Consider the following 21,122-nt stretch of genomic DNA (forward strand, 5'->3'; position numbering starts at 1 on the left):
CTCAACTGGTGACAAAGCGGACCAGTTCAGCTGACATCCCGACCGCAGCGCTCATACGTCAGCTGATAAGAGCACTCCAGCCAGCTGAGCGAGGCCAGCGGACCCCCCCCCCCCCCCCCCCCCCCCCCCAGCCGCTACGCCTCGCTTCCCGGAAGTCTCGCGTCGCCGCAGCTGCGAGCAGCGCTGTACTCGAGACAGCAGACGTCACGGCTGTTAGCGCAACACGTATGCGTCCGCCCACGGTACTCCTGCGACGGCAGCACAGGCGTAAAATAGCACTGCAGCTACTCGTGTTGCAGAGACACGGGAAACAATTTCTCTCTCAACTTTCATTCCTGGGAGCTTTTCCGCATCTACGTAAATACCCCGCAAGCTATCGTAAGGTGCGTTTTACCATTACAAGTCATTTCCCTTCCTGTTCAACACCCAAACGAAGCGAAGGAAAAATGACTCTCTATATGCCTTCGAAAGAGCCCTAGTTTTCCTTACCTTACGTTCGTGATCCTTACATGAAATGTACGTTGGCGGCAGTACGAATGTTCCGCAGTCAGCTTGAAACCTGTTTCACAGAGGAAGACTGCACTGTAGTTCCTTCTCTAGATTGTCGCACAGATGACAAAATTGTAGATATCGAAATAGACGACAGAGGGATAGAGAAAAAATTAAAATCGCTGGACCTGATGGGATACCAGTTCGATTTTACACAGAGTACGCGAAGGAACTTGACCCCCTTCTTGCACTGGTGTACCGTAGGTCTCTAGTAGAGCGTAGCGTTCCAAAGGATTGGAAAAGGGCACAGGTCATCCCAGTCTTCAAGAAGGGACGTCGAACAGATGTGCAGAACTATAGACCTATATCTCTAACGTCTATCAGTTGCAGAATTTTGGAACACTTATTATGTTCGAGTACAATCACTTTTCTGGAGACTAGGAATCTACTCTGTAGGAATCAGCATGGGTTTCGAAAAAGATGATCGTGTGAAATCCAGCTCTCGCTGTTCGCCCACGAGACTCAGAGGGCCATAGACATGGGTTCCCAGGTAGATGCCGTGTTTCTTGACTTCCGCAAGGCGTTCGATACAGTTCCCCACAGTCGTTTAATGAACAAAGTAAGAGCATATGGACTATCAGACCAATTGTGTGATTGGATTGAAGAGTTCCTAGATAACAGAACGCAGCATGTCATTCTCAATGGAGAGAAGTCTTCCGAAGTAAGAGTGATTTCAGGTATGCCGCAGGGGAGTGTCGTAGGACCGTTGCTATTCACAATATACATAAAAACCTTGTGCATGACATCGGAAGTTCACTGAGGCTTTTTGCGGATGATGCTGTGGTATATCGAGATGTTGTAACAATGAAACATTGTACTGAAATGCAGGAGGATCTACAGCGAATTGACGCATGGTACAGGGAGTGTAGACAAGTGTAATGTTCTGCGAATACATAGAAAGAAAGATCCCTTATCATTTAGCTACAAAATAGCAGGTCAGCAACTGGAAGCAGTTAATTCCATAAATTATCTGGGAGTACGCATTAGGAGTGATTTAAAATAGAATGATCATATGAAGTAGATCGTCGGTAAAGCAGATGCCAACTGAGATTCATTGGAAGAATCCTAAGGAAATGCAATCCGAAAACAAAGGAAGTAGGTTACAGTACGCTTGTTCGCCCACTGCTTGAATACTGCTCAGCAATGTGGGATCCGTACCAGATCGGGTTGATAGAAGAGATAGAGAAGATCCAACGGAGAGCAGCGCGCTTCTTTACAGGATCATTTAGTAATCGCGAAAGCGTTACGGAGATGATAGGTAAACTCCATTGGAAGACTCTGCAGAAGAGACGCTCAGTAGCTCCGTACGGGCTTTTGTTGAAGTTTCGAGAACATACCTTCAGCGAGGAGCAAGCAGTATATTGCTCCCTCGCGAAGAGACCATGAGGGTAAAATCATAGAGATTAGAGCCCACACAGAAGCATACCGACAATGCTTCTTTCTACGAACAATACGAAACTGGCATAGAAGGGAGAACCGATTGAGGTACTCAAGGTACCCTCCGCCACACACCGTGAGGTGGCTTGCGGAGTATAGATGTAGATGTAGAAATGCTGGTTCTCTAAATTGTCTCATAAGCGTTGCTCAAAAAGAACATCTTCCCTCCAGGGATTCCTATTTGAGTCCCCGAAGTATCTCTATAATACTTGGGTGCTGATCGAACCTACCGGTAACAAATCTAGCAACCTGCTTCGAAATTGCTTCGATACCTTTCTTTAATCCGACCTAGTGAGTCTCCCATATCCTCGAGCAGTATTAAAGATTTGGTCACAGTAGTGTTCTATAAGTGGTTTCCTTCACACATGAGCAACACTTCCCCAAAAGTCTCCCAATAAACCGACGTCAACCACTCGCCTTCCCTACCATAATCCATACATGCTCGTTCCACTTCATACCGCTTTACAACGTCACGCCTAGATATTGAATCGAACTGACTGTGTCAAGTAGTACGCTATCAACGCTGTATTCGAACATTATGGCATTATTTTCCGTACTCATCTTCATTAACTAACTTTCTTTTTTAACTAGCTGCCATTCAACAAGCCAACTAGAAATTTTGTCTAAGTCATGCTATATCCACCTACAGTCACTGAATTTCAGCACGTTACCGTACATCGAAGCAATATCAAGAAACTACCGCAGATTGCTGCTCATCTTGCCCGTCAGATGATTTACGAACATAGCGAATAACAGCGGCCTCGTCGCCCTTAGCTCGGGCACTACTGATGATACCCTTGTCTCTGATCTCTGGCTCTGAGCACTATGGGACTTAACATCTGAGGTCATCAGTCCCCTAGAACTTAGAACTACTTAAACCTGACTAACCTAAGGACATCACACACATCCATGACCGAGGCAGGATTCGAACCTGCGACCGTAGCGGTCACGCGGTTCCAGACTGAAGCGTCTCTGATCTCTGATGTACACTCGCCACCGAGGACAATCATTACTTAAGAAGTGTTCGACCCACTCACATATCTAAGAACCTATCCAACATGCCTGTACCTTCGTTAAGAGTCTGTAGTGCGGCACCGTGTCAAATAATTTTCGGAAATCTAAGAATATGGATTCTAACTGTTGCCCTTTATCCATCGTTTCGTTTGCGGCATATCAAATGAGAAAAGGCAAGCAGAGTTTCGCACGTGCGATACCCTGCTGATTTGTGGACATAAGCTTTTTCCGTCTCTAGGAACTTTAATACATGAACTTATTGTCAGAGCGTGTTCAAGAATTCTGCAGCAAACCGATGTTAAGGACATTGGTCTGTAATTTTGCGAGTCTTCTTTTACCCTTCGTATACAGAGGAGTCAGCTAAACTTTTTGTCCAGTCACTTGGAACTTGGCGCTATGTGAGAGATTCGCGATAAAAAATACCACCATTCACGGGGCGCAATCAGAAAGTTTTAATTATCACCACGAAAAAATCAAGATGTAGCCTTTTAAATTTGTTATGGTGTTACTTCTGCTCTACATAGTTAAGCTTTAACATGGCACATTCCTTTCCATCGATGGAAACAGGGCAGAGTGCTTGTTTCTAGAAGTCCGTATTTTGTCTGATCAGGGAACGTCCCATCAACAAAATCGCCTCGTCGTCACTCTGGAAATGTTTGCTGCGCAATGGTTTCCTGATTCGCGAAAAGAGGACCAGGTTGCTGGTTGCCATGTCATGACAATACGGCGAAAGGCATAATTTGATAGTTCAGCACCATGTGAGACTGTGTCCAGTGAGGAATGACTTGCGGCGTTATCATGAAGGAAAATGCCCACTTGGGTAGCTTACCTTGACTCTTCATCCTGACACACTCCGTAATCTCCTCAGGAGATTTCGGTCAAAACTTGGCCCTTATGACCACAATCCGTTTGCACATCATACTAGCCGCAAAAAAAAAAAAAAAAAAAAAAAAAAAAAAAAAAAAAAAAAAAAAAAAAAAAAAACATTGAGCATCACTTTCCCCGATCATAGTTCCGTCTTCGCCCACTACAGCTTTGGTGAATACTTATATTCCCGCTGTTTGCTTTGCTTATTTGCCTCGGGGTGTTCTTGGTACACCTAGGACTCGTCCATATGACTAGGTGGCTAAATAAGTCATCTGGATTCTTTTGAGACAGCTCTAATAGCTATGAGCACTATGGGACTTAACTTCTGAGATCATTAGTCCGCTAGAACTTAGAACTACTTAAACCTAACTAACCTAAGGACATCACACACATCCATGCCCGAGGCAGGATTCGAACCTGCGACCGTAGCGGTCGCGCGGTTCCAGACTGTAGCGCCTAGAACCGCTCGACCACTCCGGCCGGCTAGACAGCTCTAATATTTTCGCTGCTGCCTCATTTAACGGCGTCTTCGAATGGCTGCGAACAATCGTGTAATCCAATAGGCGACGATCTTTATTAGGTTCTGTACATCGTGCAAGTGTTAAAGACTGATCCATGATTGACTTTCGCTTTTTTAAATATTGCCATGATACGCCGGTATTCGAGCACCAGATTATCCATTTCTCATGCGATTTCCAGTTCTCCTCAGAGAGATGGTCCAGCATTTCGTTTTCCGTCATTCAGACCTGTCTGACCACCCTGGAAGCGTTTGCACCACTTAGACCCTGTATCACACGATGGTGCACTGTTTACGTACATCTCCACCAACTTAGTACGGATTATTGCAGCGCTGTTCCCCTTCAAATGCAGAATGCGAATTACCACGCGAATTACTGCACCGTAGCAATGTGCTGCGTCGTTTTCTTTTGGCTGCCGTAGCGGCGTACCAGAGTACTGTGGTGCTAGGTTTTCAGTGCAGCCATGTACCTGCAAACGAAGACGAATTACATAAGCTTATTTATGAAGTTGATTATCAAATCTTCATGACCACCCCTCAGTCATTTACTTATATGTCCCGAAAATCACGTTGAAATACATGGCAAAGAGTAGATTTCATTGCATCATTATTTCATTTTTTCATTTTATTTATTAACTGTTACCCAGAGCTGCGCTCACATTTCATTAGTTTAGTTATGAGTGGTGGTGAGTAAGTAAACTACTGTACGTGCAATAACATCAGCTGCCCTCACCTGTCTGTATGTTTGGGTAAGTACGGGTCGTGATGTGTGCCCCTGTCTCCCCCCTCCCAAGCTGTCCCAACACACGATGCGTCGGCATGCACAGCGTCACCGCCGAGCAGCGCGTGCAGAGGGTTATTGCCAGGAGCACATATATATGCATCATGCTACTGAAATAGCTGCACATTACAAAACGTGTACAGTATGCAACAAATAATGCGGACGTGTGGATTAAACAAATTCTAGATTGTATAAGCATTGAATTAATTACTTTGAATAGCATCACATAGCACATATCAAGCAATAAAAGCATGTTCACAAATACAATAAAGATCAAAAGACAGACAGTAGCTATTTTTCCCTAATTCACGTAATATTCTTAGAATAAATAAGTATCTTGTGTGTGTGTACGTATTGAACCGGTGACCTAGAAAAGACAGAGGCTTCGTCCCGGCGTAGCCCTGTGGTTCACAACCCCACAACAGGCCACAGCAGTCCACCCACCTCACCGCCGCCCTACATCGAACCTAGGGTTATTGTGCGGTTCGGCCCCCAGTGAACTCTCCCCCCCCCCCCCCCCCCCCTCGAAACGTCTCATACCAGACGAGTGTAACCCCAACGTTAGCGTGGTAGAGCAGTTATGGTGTCCGTTCTTCCTTAGGGGTCAAGCTATCTACATACAAATGTAATCGAAATCGGTTTTTTAAGTTAGCTGTCGAAATGTGAGAGAGTTTCTTTCGCATTTATAGTATTAGTGTGGATACAACTTTCAGTTACGTTATCTTTTTCGGTGATCCCATTTTGATTATGCCCCCAGCTATGCTCAAGTTACCTGCGAAAGCCCCATGAAAATTTGTGTAATAGTTTTGGAGAAGCGTGTTCAAATAGGCACGACAGTTTTACAGATTTATTGTTATTATAAACAGTAAATTACAATAACAATCTGCCACCTACTCTAAGTGCACCTTTTTGATCCCGCTGTTCCTACAGTGTCCTTATCATCAACCACGGTGCTTCAACTATTGCATAACGGTCTTTTGTAGAGGTCTCCATACGTTAAGATCTGCAGATTTACAGTTGGACGTACGCCTGACCTCTAATCTGGCGTCGTCCTCTTATATTCTGAATCACTTCTTTCCGAAGGAGTCCAGCAAAAACTTTCTATGTGTGTGTTCACATCCTCATTCATCTCATTGTCAGTCACCATTACAATGACAGAGCACCATACTTTACCGGTTACGACACGTTTTCAAGAACGCCCTGGCACGATCTGACAAATGCGACACGTGCAGAAATGTTCGTCTGTACAACAGTTCTAAGTACCTCTGCAGCCGGTTGTGTAGTCAAGAATTCTAGACTCTTTCGTTAACCATTCACATATATTTTTGGTTCGAAATTACGCAAGGCAGCTCATCCATAGCATACGTTATACGTTTATCTTACAAACAAACTCACGTTTGTCTGCTCACAATAATGGTGCTTAATTAACCTTGTCTCAAGGGTCAAAACAATTTAACAAATTCAGCGGTCTAAAGAGTTTCATCGTCAGCCGATATTTTCTTTGCCAACCGTGGAGACATTACGACATGTAGTGAAACCGCTAGTATTTCTCATCATCCGGACCACGTGAAAAACAACAGCGGATGTTCTTTCGGCTTCGCGGAAGGAGCAGAGAACGTCACAGGATTGTCACTCGAATGCCGTGGCCAGTGTACTGTCCGGAAGTCACTCCAACTGATCATCTATGGCATTCGCTTGGAACAGGAATGGCGGGTAGGTCACCCTCCGAACGAGTTTCCAGATTTCAAGACTATTGTTCCCAGACGTTGAAAACTGTGTCTCAGGAACCTTTTAACAACCTAAATGAATGCAAGCCGCGTTGGTCCCACAACAAGTAGGCTATTCCCCGTGACCGTACACCATATCGGGTGTATTAATTATGGCTACTTCGACAGCCATTGAGCTCTGTTGCGCGTTTCCGTTTTCACTCACGTGAACCAGAAGGAGAGAGAACCTTACCAGTATACAGCAGGATATTATGCTGCATCTGACATTATATCATAGAGCTATAAAAACTAAATTCTTCATTTGCGTGGCCGTGTTGTCCGTAGTTGCTTTAAAATTCTTGAAGGTATTTCCGTTCTGTCGTTGCAACTACAAAGGTGCGTGTTTTTTCACCAGACGTGTTTCGCTTTATTCAGGTAATTTATTTACACTTTGATTTGCTTTAAGACCGAAAAACAGTTCATTAACAATATGTTGGTTTGTACTGACGTAAGCAAGAAATCAAGCGAAAATCACCGTAAGCACAAATTTACCATATTGCTAGTGAACTGTTTTTCGATCTTAAAGCAAATCAAAATGTAAATAACTTAATTACAGACCAGTGATTATGCTTTACCTCAATAAAGCGAAACACGTCTGGTGAAAAAGACATGCATCTTTGTAGTTGCAATGTCAGAACAAAAATACCCTCAAGGAATAAAAACTAATATTTACATAATCTGTGTGCGCCTCCGTAGCGCAGCGGTATCGTTAGCGTCTGCCACCCAAGGGGGGGCGGGTTCGATTCCCGGAAAGGGACTGGGTGTTGTGTGTCCTTCATCATCATTGACACGCAAGTCGCCGGAGTGGCGTCAACTCAAAAGACTTGCAATACGGCGGCTGAACCCCCAAGTGGATATCCCGGCCAGTAAATGCCATACGATAATTTCATTTCACGTAATATGTGACTTATTTTTTTAAACTTTTTTACCAGTAGTTTGGAAAAGGGAAAAGCACAAATATCAACGGAAGCTGCCACGTAAGCGTTGAGTACATTCATTACTCTCATTCCACAGATATTTGGCCCACTGAGCCTATCCGCCAGAGTCAATCAGTCCTGTTTTTTTGGCTGTATGCATACTCTTCCAAACTAGATGAGCCACTAGCTGTATCTGAATCTGACTTCCCTTCAACGGGTTTTGGAAGATCGCGGGAAACGTAAGCCTAGAACACCTGACAGGGACTAAAACCTCAGGTCACTGTATAACAAATTGTAGCAAGTCGCACGGTAACATCCAAAGTAGGCCTGGCACAAAGTTTTAGCAGAAAAATTCTGTTTAACGGTGAAGAAGAAAAAGAAACCCGTCTTGTCATAGTCTTCCGCGCCGACCTTTTTAAAATCTCAATGTTTTTCGATTGTTACGTACTGTGTAATGCACAGAGTTTTTTTCCGGAGTTTCTCTGCTTCATCAAGCACCAAAACATCTCTGATGCCCTCTTGAACTGAAATTTCTTTTTTCTCACTTACGACCTTATGTAGACGCCCTTGATGTATTTCTTGCACCATTGCTAACAAATTTATACTTTCGTGATGGAAAAAAGTCAATTGAACTGACGGTGCATTTATCCCAGAAATGAGGATACATATATAACACTATCGTTAAAGCCAGCTTCAGAGAATGTAGCGTCTGTTCTCCATTACGTCTTCCTCATTCTTCATACACTCCTGTTTACCGTATGTTCATTATGATATATATTACCCAAACGACTACACTGTCGCAGGTGCAATGAAGGAGTGGTTGCATTATGACAGTGTTGGTTGTTGAGAGTGCATTTCTTGGCACAAAGCGGCTGGAGGGAACACTGTTGAGACAGATTTTCCCGACAAAGCCCCAAGATGCCAAATATCGTTACGATTCACCTCACATTTGGTGCTAGGTTGTGTAGTAATGAGTATGAAGTATTACTTCCGAAGCAGCCTTCACATTTCGCAGTCACCCTCCTAACCCGTTCATAAAAAGAATCATCACCAGCAATCTGTCTCATACGATAAGAGGCCATGCCAACTCTCATTTCTTTTAATGACTCCATCGCCAACGAAGACAGGTCAGAAAAATCAGTCTCTACGTTGTGGAAGAAACCGTTCCGACGTGTCAGCAGCAGCTGTAAGTGGGGTAGGCGGACAAGCATTCACAACCTGACTATGAATGTGATGAACGTAAGAGTAAAAACATTAATAGAAGAGACCATTGGTCATTAACGATGTAATAACGCATTGTAATATGCCTAAAAACAGAGGACAACTTGTAACTGTTTACAGGGAAGCTTACTCTATCACTTTGTGACCTACTGTAAAACTAAAAAGAAGCAACTCAAATCTATTACACATTATACAGTTAAAAAAATTGTCTGTACCTACACTAGGATAATTCCTTTTATTTTCGCACAGCTTTAAATATCACGAAAACCTATGGAAACCTCTTATAAAATTAGCTTAAATAGAATACGTAAAAAAAAGAGGAACGTAACTGCACACTTTCATGTATTTATTATTGAAGAAATGCATGCATGGATACTCTGTGATTCTTTGAAAAACAAGAATATCGTAATATTCTTGTTACGATATTAGACAACGAGTACACAGAAGCCAGATATTTCTTGGGTCTTCAATGAAGATGTAGCAGAAAAGCTACGTTACTGAAAAGCGATTTCTAAAGCTAACAATAGATTAAGTAAATACGAAACATACTGAAAAAAATGACGAGGAAAAAACTCTGTTCCTATCAGGGATTGAACTGAGGGCAGCTCTTCTGAGAAAAATATTCTGTTGTCTGCATCGCTTTGATTCCTTAAATACGTCGTGCTGCAGCGGAAATTCATATACAGATGAGTGATTATTTGTCGTTCTCTTTGTCCATTCATACTAGAGAAATTCTCTTTATGACAAGCCGAGAGAGCTGGAAACATTTTAGCCACGTTGGATATTATACCCCATATTGGTAGTATAGAAATATTTCACATCACAGGATGCCAACGTACATATTTCCTCCATTTAGTTTGCTGCGAGGCTGTCGACAACTCTCGCCCTAGCTGAAACAAGCTTAAGATGATGAGTTTCAGAACGCAGAAGAATTTTATTCATGAAGAGTGTTTCCTTGCTTCGTTGGGCGAAAGAACAAAAGTTTTTTGAACAACTATGAATCTTTATTAGGAGTAATGTAGTAGACAGAGAATGTTGAAATAGCTTTTTGAAACATCTGCTTTTTTATAGTATTTGCTCATCGTCTTATGCATCAATGACAGCCAAATTGTGTAGTTCCTAATATATAGTCTATTATGCTACTCGTAATATAAGATCATCATATTAAACTTCAGCACATCGTGACAGATTCCTGTATAATCAGATTACGCAAGTCCGTTGTCTTCGAATAACTGATAAAGTAGCAACCGACGTTTGCAGGGAAATGTTTGTATTATCTAATACTTTATGTTTTGTGTTACACCTGGTGCGCGAACGTATTAGATTATTCATGTTTTGTTCTACAATGTACAGATATTGGAGATTCCTCCAATATTAGACTAAACAGATAAGCTAGAAATTTATCATTTAATCGCCTGCAGGTAGCTGTTGTTATGGACTAGCTGCTTCTATATTTTCTACTACTGAAGCAAAGCCATGAAGATATTTTCGGTTACTGCTAACCATCAAACACTCCTTTCCCATTCTTTGATTAATATTATTGTGTACGGGATAGTTATTAGCCTTTCAATTCCACGCTCAAGTGAGGTCCACTTAACACCATTTTAGATAGTGAAATAGGAGCCAAATCTCAGAAGATGACGGAGAATCTGAACCTCTGTGTCTAGGTCGCAACCCAAACCACTCTGCTTCCAAAACAAAATTTCGGTTGCAACAACTTGACCGTCTCACACACATGAATTATGACGAAACAGACGTGAGTGAAACGAAGGAATCATACTTCTCTGAAAAAGACGCGTTTGTTCAGCTGATGCACAGCAGTTTCCAGGCGGGCTCTTCGTCAACGTGTTGTGTACATTCCATGACAAGTGAGCCGTAAGGTAAGTGCATGTTCCGCGAACCAGCCTCGCAACGTTTATTCTTGTACCTGACGCTAAGACCGCCGAAGTTCCCGCGTAGGTCCGAAAGAATTGCAACACTAATGAATGTAGTCATCACAGGAGCCGCTGCAGGCCCACGACATATCCGATCAGCAGGATATCTGGAAATCTGAGCGACATAGTGTCAGTCTGCGCTTTTGTGCTAAAGAACAATTTCAGTACGCTGGTTCTACAAATGATAGGCTGTAGGTTTAGGGGACTAAATCGGCTTGAACAGTAAAACTTCAGTATTCTGTAAGTACGCCTAAGCTGCGATAGGGACTCCTACACTGTATGGCATCGAAATACACGATGCATGTACGTTATTCCTAGTATATTGCAACCGCTACGGTGGAAAACTTCGCTATATCATGGTGATGCCGTAATGTTCGGAAAGAAAGGTTATGGTTTACAGTGATCTCTACAACGGCGTCATTAAAGATTGAGCACAAGCTCAGAATGAGAAAGGACAGGGAAGGAAATCGGCCATGTGATTTTCATAGAAATAATCCCGAAAATTCCACTAAGCGATATAGGGAAACCACGAAATGTTAAATCTCGATATTTAGGCGGGCATTTGCACCGCCGTCATTCCGAACGTCAGTTCAGTGTGTTAACCAACGCGTCATCTCTCTTGGTCTGTGCAATGCTCGATCCCAATACAGTGAACCTGAATCCGGAGAAAGAGAGGGGTTTTGTTTGAAAGAATTTTACGACCGCATGAAAGCTTTCCTGTGGAAACGGACGGATATTCGGTAGGCAGCAAATAAGTTCCAAAGGAAGCAAGTCGTATCATCACTGAAGAAGAGTGATGCCACAAGACCGAATTACAGCGTTTCTTTTGAAAGTAAACGAAAAGCCTAATCGTGATATTTAGTGCATACCGTTCACACAGCAGGAATGGCAGTGGTTTTCATGTAGAGTACAGGATGGTTATAATTAAACTTTCACTAGCTGAGAGGACAGCCATGACACACGAGTGATCGTACGACAAGGAAACTTTTTGGAAACATTTGTAAGGACATGCGGAGGAGAAATAACGAATAAGCCATTGAAAGAAACATTTTAATTTCCACGTGAAAGGGTTACATTTGTTAATTGCTTACCATGTTTACGTTTCATGTTACAAATGTTACTCAAACTGACGACCGTCTGCATCCACGGACGCCTGGAACAGCACTAGACATACCACTCCACAATTACGCGCAGCACTTTCTAACGGTGGACCATGGAATGTTCAGCTGTCGTGACACAACTGGTGCAATGCTTGAGGTTCACACATTACGCCCAGGATTCTCAACAATTCTAATAGTAATCTCTTCAGTAATTTACGGCGCAGTTGGTCTTTGGCCTCTGCCAGAAGAAATTTCCAAATCGCCAGTTAATTTTAATTTCCGAATCATATTCTTGAACTCCGGTGTGGAAAGATGACCACTCCGTATTCATTCATTGGGTCGATTATCACGAAGAGCAGCAGCACTATTGCTGCTTGGTAAGACAACTTTACGACTAAAGCCTTGCTCACCTTGTCTAGACCCGTGCTTGTACCTGAACAGTACCTCGCCGTAAAAATTACCGCCGCCTAACGGCAAGTCGTGACACTAACACTACTAACAACGCAAATCCCGCAGCGCACAGTCGGAACATAAAGTTGAGTACGCCTGCGGTAAATAGTTTTCCGCCTACACTTGCTCAAGAAGCGAAAGTTAAATTATAACCGCCCTGTACACGAAACAGCTACCTAGTTCATTCACATTATGTTGGTAAGCCACGTGTCAGCAGTTTCAGATGGGGCTGTACTTGTGTCTCGCAGAGCCTATTCTCTCAAGTGGATGAAAGGTTAGAGCTTCATTTCCCGTCAACAGAAGCACCGTTAGATACGGTCTGCTCTTGCAAATCCGACGACGAACTTGGTGCTGCTATTATACATGTTCACTTGTTGAATCAAGGAAACCCCCTCGCTCCGTACTAGAGCCCAGCAGCAATAGCTTTATGTGACTTGTCGACCGTTGATATTCGCTTTTCCATACGTTTGTAGCAATTCAGCACACCCTTGGCACGAATAAACGAATATAATGTATGAATGGGATGGATAGTCTCATGAAAAGAGGTTATAAGATGAGAATAAACAAAAGTAAGATAATAGTAATAGAATGCAGCCGAATTAAATTTTGAGATGGTGAAGGAATTATACTTTGGAACGAGACATTAAGAGTAGTGTATGTGTTTTGTTATTTCTGAACGAAGTAACTGACGATGGTCGAAGCACGAAGAATACAAAATGCAGCATGGGCAACATTGCCCAAAGAGAAATTTGATGGCAAGGAAAGAAGAAAATCCCTCGATCGGGACGTGAATACCACGTGATAGTCGACCGACCGCCGTGTCAACCTCAATCATTTATCATCGGATACGGTATGGAGGAGCATGGGTCATCACACCGCAATCCCGGCCATGTCGACGTTTTGAGTTTGGAGACGCTCCCTCTCAATCAGGTAGCTCCAAAATTGGCATACTTCGTAAAAAAAATAGAATGAAATTACAAGAGGCGAACGAAATGAAGCAACAGGATACAAGAAAGTGACATAAGAGTTGTAGACAATTCCGATATTATTCAATCCGTACATTGAGCAAGGAGCAAAAGAAACCAAGAACAAATTTGGAGGTGGAATTCAAGTTCAAGGAGAAGCAATAAAAACTTTGAGGTTTACCGATAACTTTGTAATTCTGTCAGAGACAGCAGAAGACTTAAAAGACAGAAAAATGGCTCTGAGCACTATGGGACTTAACTGCTGTGGTCAGCAGTCCCCTAGAACTTAGAACTACTTAAACCTCACTAACCTAAGGACATCACACACATCCATGCCCGAGGCAAGATTCGAACCTGCGACCGTAGCGGTCGCGCGGTTCCAGACTGTAGCGCCTAGAACCGCTCGGCCACTCCGTCCGGCCCTTAAAAGACAGTTGAACGGAATGGACAGTGTCTTGAAAAGAGGTTACAAGATGAGAGTCAACAAAAGTAAAACGATGGTAATAGAATGTAGCCGAATTAAATTAGGTGGTGCTGAGGAAATTAATTTGGGAAAGAAGACACTAAAAGTAGTAGATGAGTTTTGTTATTTGCAGAGTCACTGACGATGATGGAATCAGCAAGGATATAAAAATGCAGACTAACAATAGCAAGAACAATATTTCTGTAAGATAAATTTGCTAATACCGAATATAAATGTGTTGTGAAGTCTTTTCTGAATGTGTTTGTGTGGAGTGTAGCATTGTAGAGAAGTGAGGATAGAACCTTTTGAAATGTTGTGCTCTAGTAGATTGCTAAAAATTAGATCAGTAGATCGAATAACTAATGAAAAGGTACTGAATCGAATTGGGGAGAAAAGAAATTTATGACATGAATTGACGAAAAAAAAGGGATAGGTTCTCAGGACACGTCCAGAGGCACGGAGCAGTAGTCTGTTTACTAATGGAGGGAGCTTGGAGTGTAAAACTGTAGAGGCTTTCTCATACACCGTGCACGCCGCATGGAAGAGCTTTGTCATAGCTGACTCTCCCAAGGCTATCAGTAGCTCTAATGGAATATTGTCTACTCCCGGGGCCTTGTTTCCACTTAGATCTTTCAGAGCACTGTCAAATTCTTCTCGTAATCTGCTTCCATCATCGTCAGTTACTTTGCAATAACAAATCTCATCTACTACTTTTAGTGTCTTCTTTCCGAAAATAACTTCCTCAGCACCACCTAATTTAAATCGTCTAGCCGGCCAGAGTGGACGAGCGGTTCAAGGCGCTACAGTCTGGAACCGCACGACCGCTACGGTCGCAGGTTCGAATCCTGCCTCGGGCGTGGATGTGTGTGATGTCTTTCGATTAGTTAGGTTTAAGTAGTTATAAGTTCTAGGGGACTGATGACCTTAGAAGTTAAGTCCCATAGTGCTCAGAGCCATTTGAACCATTTTTTTAATCCGTCTACATTCTGTTACCATTGTTTTACTTTTGTTGATTCTCATCTTGACTGCGGTAATCAAGTTCAAATGGCTGTAAGTGGCTGCAGTAATGCAGATATGAAAAGACTTGCACAGGATAGACTGGCGCGGAAAACTATATTAAACCAGTCTTCGGACTGAAAACCGAAACAACAAATCATTTGAAATCAAGCGACAACAAAAAAGAAGGTAAGCGGTAGAACCACAATACTGCCATCCCTCCAGGAAGATGTGCTTGTCCTAATAGTTCTCTGAGCTTTCTAATCTTTGTAGTGAATACAAAGCTCAGGGTTCAAATTCTCGTCGTAGCACTCAGCTACTATCTTTTGTGAGCGTTATTGTTCCTTTTCTTCTCAGGAGAAGAGCTTTGAATTTTTGCCTACAGTCTGATCACCCTGAATGTAACTGTGATAACCGAAAAAACTGCAAACTGAAAGTAGTATCTTCAGCCACTATGACTATAATGCCTATGAGCGACAAATTGAGCATACCGCTGGGACACTGTAATCTGCTGTTTCTACATTATTGATGTCAGGCTTTAAGGATTACGCACTTACGAAATCGATGTTTAAGTTCTGTTGTCACTGCACGACTTCACTCACTTTCTGAAATGCGCCTCATTGAGAGCTGTATGACTATCAAGAGTTCAGACGGAAAACCAGTCCTAAGCAAGGAAGGAAAAGCTGAAAGGTGGGTGGACTAAATGGAGGGTCTATACAAGGGAGATGAACTTGAAAGCAATATTGTAGAAAGTTAAGTGGACGTAGATGAAGGCGAGATGTGTGATGTCATATTGCGAGAAGAATTTGACAGTGCTCTGAAAGATCTAAGTGGAAACAAGGCCCCGGGAGTAGACAACATTCCGTTAGAACTACTGATAGCCTTGGGAGAGCCAGCTATGACAAAGCTCTTCCATGTAGCGTGCACGGCGTATGAGAAAGGCGAAATATCTTTAGCTTTCAAGAAAAATGTAATAATTCCAAATCCAAAGAAATCAGTTGTTGACAGGTATGAAAATTATCAAACTATCAGTCTAATAAGTCATGGTTGCAAAATACTAACACGAATGGAAAAAATGATAGAATCAGACCTCGGTGAATGTCGGTTTGGATTCCGGAGAAATGTAGCAGCAGGCGAGGCACTATTGACCCTACTAATTATGTTAGAAGATAGGTCATGGAAAGGCAGACCTACTTTTATAACTAAAATACTCTCCTTGAAATTCTGAAGGTAGCAGAGGTAAAATAGAGAGCGAAAGGCTTCTTGCAACTTGTACAGATACCAGATAGCACTTACAAGAGTAGAGGGGCATGAAAGGGAAGCAGTGATTGAGAAGAGAGTGAAACATGGTTGTAGTCTATCCCCGAGTTTCTTCAATCTGTACATTGAACAAGCATTAAGGAAAGCCAAAGGAAAATTTGGAGTAGGAATTAAAGTTCAGGGAGAAGACACGAAAACTTTGAGGTTTACTGATGACACTGTCATTCTATCGTAGATTGCAAAGGACTTGGAATAGCAGTTGAATGGAATGGACAGTGCCCTGAAAGGAGGATATAAGATGAACATCAACAAAAGCCAAACAAGAATAATGGAATGTAGTCGAATTAAATCAGGTGATGCTAAGGGAAACAGATTATGAAACGGGACACTGAAAGTAGTAGATGAGTTTTGCTATTTGGGCAGCAAAATAACTGATGATGGCAGAAGTAGAGAGGGTATAAAATGTAGACTGGCAATAGCAAGAAAACCATTCCTGAAGAAGAGAGATTTGTTAACATCGAATGTAGACTTAAGCGTTAGGAATTCTTTTCTGAAGGTACTTGTCTGGAGTGATACATGGACGATAAACGGTTCAGATGAAAAGAGAATAGAAGTGTGGTGCTACAGAAGATAAATAGCAGACAGGTTGGGAATGGATCCCAGTGTGCAGTCGGTACCTTTGCGGGGGCGTCCGAGACGTGAAGGTGGCTCTGCCGGCTGCTATCGTGAGCCGTGAGCACTGGTTGCAACCGGCTACAAATCGGGGCTCATGTTGGTACGAATGACGCCTGCTGCTTTGATTATGAGGCTACTCTCAGTTCCAAGAGAAGGATGGTTGATGCGGTGAAGACAGCTATCGTTGCACACAGCGTGCTGACGAAGCTCAGTGTTTGTAGCATTGTACCTAGGTTCAATCGCTGTCCTCTGGTTTCGAGCAGAGTGAAAGGTCTACACTAGAGGCTCAGACGATTCAGGGACAGTATCCTTTGCCAATTTCTTGACCTACGCTATCAGGAGGGAAGTTGTGGGGTTTCCCTGAATAGCTCAGTAGCGCACTACATCCAGGAAGCGGCAGCGGCTACTTGGGCAGTGGTATACATATAGTTTGCACGGGGAATTTTTAGGTTAGATTAACCACCCACCCCCCTCCCTCCGCCCTCCCAGTGATGAAGTCGAAGATTTATCTGCTACGCTATTCTCATAGGATGCTCGTCCCTGCAGTTCGAAAACAGAAAAGGTTAATATGATATTAGTAAACTGCAGGAGCATCCATGAGTCCCACAATTAATATCGCCTGTTGACGGTTATAACGACCAGATAGTACCAGGAACATAACATTTGTTGAAACTGGAAGTGAACAGCAACGATATAACGGAATTCTAAACTCTGATTGGAATATTTATCGTAAGGGTAGGTTAGTCGCCAATGGTGACGACGTATAGAGAAACTTGTAGAAGTTAGTGAATAAGTTTCCTGATCATGTTGTTCTAATACGGCGTGACTTGACAGGTAAAGAATGGGAGAGTCATGCTACCAAAATTGGTGCCAGGTACCGGGATTCGTGTGACATTATTCTGAATATCTTATCCGATAATTACTTCGAGCTGAAAGAAAACTAACTCGTCAGGGTGACGTCTTGAACTCCTAGCAACAAAGCCTTGAACTTCTCGACTCTGTTAATGGAGAAGAGGGGATCAGTCATCAAAAGGTCGTGATAGCATTATGACTGCGGTATTAAAAGGAATATTAAGAAAGGAAAAATTTGGCTAACAAAACCGACAGGTTACGTACTGCAGAGTATCTGAGTAGTCAGCATCAGATATTCAATGCTGAGCACGGAGGTGTTGAGCACAAGCAGAAAAATCTCAAAATCATAGTTTAATATGTTTTAGACAAGTATGATCCGAGCAAGGTCTTAAGGGGTTGGAAAGATAACGTGTTTTAACAGCGATATGAGAAAACTGCTACGTAAACATAGAGATCTTCTTCACAGCTTCAAGAGAAGTGAAAATCTAGGTGACAAATGGAAGCTGAACGAAGCAAAAATGAACGTAAGGAGAGCAATGAGAGAAGTGTTCAGTGACTTTTAAGGTAAAATTTTGTCTGCCGTTCTTTCTAAAAACCCTAAGAGGTTTTGGTCTTACGTAAAATCAGTAAGCGGTTAGAAATCATCTATTCAGTCACTCAGTGTTCGTAATGGCACGGACACGAAAAATGACAGACAGATACTGAATTCGCTCTTCCGAAATTGTTTCACTGTGGAAGATAGTAGTACTATCCCTCCTTTCAATCATCATACGAACTACGGAATAGCAGATATTTAGATAACTGATAGCGGAATAGAAAAACAACTATAATTCCTTTGTAGTGGAAATGCATCAGGACGAGATGAGATGTCTATAAGACCCTAAAAAGATCAGGCGAAGGAATTTGCTCCTCTACAAGAAGTATTTTCTCTAGGATGCTAGAGCAGCGATGAGTATCTAGCATCTAGAAAAGCCTCATGTCATTCCCGTTTTCAAGAATGGTAATAGAAGATATGCACATAATTATAGACCTATATGGTTGGATGTCAGTCTCTTATAGAATTATGGAATATTTTTATACTCATATGTTAAAGATGTTTTTGGAGAAAGAAATTCTTGTCTATAAAAATCAACATGAATTTCGCGAATAGAGATCTTGCGAAACTCATCTCGCTCTGTTTCTGCGTGAGATCTACAGCGTTGCAGACATCGGCGCTCTGGTTAACGCCGTTTTCCTCGACTTCAGGAATGTATTTGACATTGTCCCGCACTACTGTTTAGAGAAAAGGACGAGCTTACAGAATGTAGGACCAGATTTGCGATTGGATTCAAGTCTTCCTTGCAGATAGAACGCAAAACGTCGTTCTTAAAGGAACAAAATCGACAGTTGTAAAGGTAATTTCAGGAGTGTGTGATAGGAGGATGTGTGATAGGACCGTTACTGCTTGCACTGTACACAGGGTGAGTCACGTAAGACGTAACACCCCTTTTATTTCCTGAACAGTTTCCGACGTTGAAACTTGGTTATCCGAGTGGTTTGTACGGATAATGCTTTGAACTATGATATCAGCCGAGATATTGAAACAAGTATATTTCTTTTTAACGGAAACGTGTACTTTTCAGAAGTGCATGCAATAGCTCTTTGAAGGGAACTGCGTTGACTAGTGCTTGTTAGTATTGGGGTTGAAATCTTTCACGAAAGAGTGCGACAAATGAACTAAAACTTGAAGGCAATGTGGCCACAGTCGGCTATTGCGGTATAAACACCACCAAGTAGAGCTCTCATGCGAGGCACTCTCTTTACATACAGCAAGACCGTCCTACGCTACTAAGATATAATCTTATTTTCTATACGACACAGTATAGGGTCAGCTATGATATTTGCACATGAGTTACGACATATGATAGCTTATCGTGTATCAGGGGAACCTAGGAAAACTATTTCATATGTAAGTTCCAACTTGTGCAAACAACCACAGTTTCGTTTGACAGTTTTCCCTTACCATTTCGACAGCATTTGTCTGACATCCGCCGTTTAAAAGTAGCATGTCTAACTTCTCCTAGTTAGAATATGTACTTTCATTTAAGATGTGCAGAAGCAGAAATGAACTGCAGATACGCAACACAGTTCCTGCTAGTTCTGCAGTGCCGAGAACTGAACAGTGGAAAGACCTGTGCAACGACGCAGTGCGGCGTGAGCGTGTTTATAATTTCATTGCCGATTTCGGCTGACTTGCTTAGGAACTTAAGAATATATATCGGTTATTTTACGAAGAGCTTCAGCCTCAAAATTAACAAGCGTTATATCACTGTATTTGTCTTTTGCAGCGCTTCCGGATGCCGTTAAGAATTTTTTTAAAAAATCGTAGTTGCTTCAATATCTCGATCGATACCAGAGTAATGATTCTTTATTATTTACCAAAGCATGTGCCCCTTAGCGTGCTGTCCTTTGCCGAAAACCTCATTTCGATTTATGGAAGCGTTCACGAATTAAATTGGATATTACGTCTTACGTAACTCACCCTGTACAAATGCCCAACTAGAACGCATCGGAAGCTCTTTAGAGCTGATCGCAGATGATGCCAGTTGTCTATAAAAACACCTGAAGACAGTAAAGATTAGCAGAAGAGCCTACAGAGGACCGATGAATGGTGCAGGGCCTGGCAGTTGATACTGAACGTAAACCACTACTTTACAATTACATTGTTGATGATAAATTGCTGGAAACGGTAACTATTGTAAAACATCTAGGAGTATCTACCCGGTGCGACCTGAAGTAGACTGATGACATGAAACAAATAATATGAAAAGCAGAAGCTAGACTGAGAGTCACAGGAAGAACCTGAAGGAAATGTGATTCATCCACCACAGAAGTGGCTTACAAGGCGCTTTTCAGACCAGTTCTTGAGTACTTTTCATCAATGTGGAATCCTTATCAGGTACTGACTGAAGAAATATAGAAGTTCAGACAAAGACCAATTCTTGAGCACTTTTCATCAATATGGAACCATTATCAGGAATTGATTGAAGAGATATAGAAGCTCCAACGAAGAGCGGCGCTTTTCGTTAAGGGCTCGTTTAGTCCGAACGTGAGCGTTACGGAAGTGTTCAACGAACTCCAGTGGCAGGCACTACAAGAAAAGTTTTGTGAATCAGCGTGAGGGAGATGTTTACTATTGAAATTTCGAGAGAATATTTTCCAGGAATAATCGGATAACATATTACTTCCTCCCAGATATGGCTCACGAAATGACCACAACGAGAAAATTCGAGAAATTAGAGCTAATAGAGCGTGCTGGAGTAGCCGTGTGTCAGCAACTCCTGTTAACCAGTACAACGAAAGTTGGAAATTTTACCTT

The 21,122-nt window shown here is 42.4% G+C and overlaps 1 protein-coding gene across 1 annotated transcript in view; it reads left to right on the plus strand.

Moving 5' to 3' along the window:
- The window catches only part of LOC124595105 (annulin), a 479,413-nt gene that overhangs the window by 195,182 nt on the left and 263,109 nt on the right, over window positions 1-21,122 (plus strand). The gene's annotated exons all lie outside the window — the stretch shown is intronic.

Source organism: Schistocerca americana, chromosome 2 (genome assembly GCF_021461395.2).
Source record: "Schistocerca americana isolate TAMUIC-IGC-003095 chromosome 2, iqSchAmer2.1, whole genome shotgun sequence".
In the NCBI taxonomy this organism is placed as follows: Eukaryota; Metazoa; Arthropoda; class Insecta; order Orthoptera; family Acrididae; genus Schistocerca; species Schistocerca americana.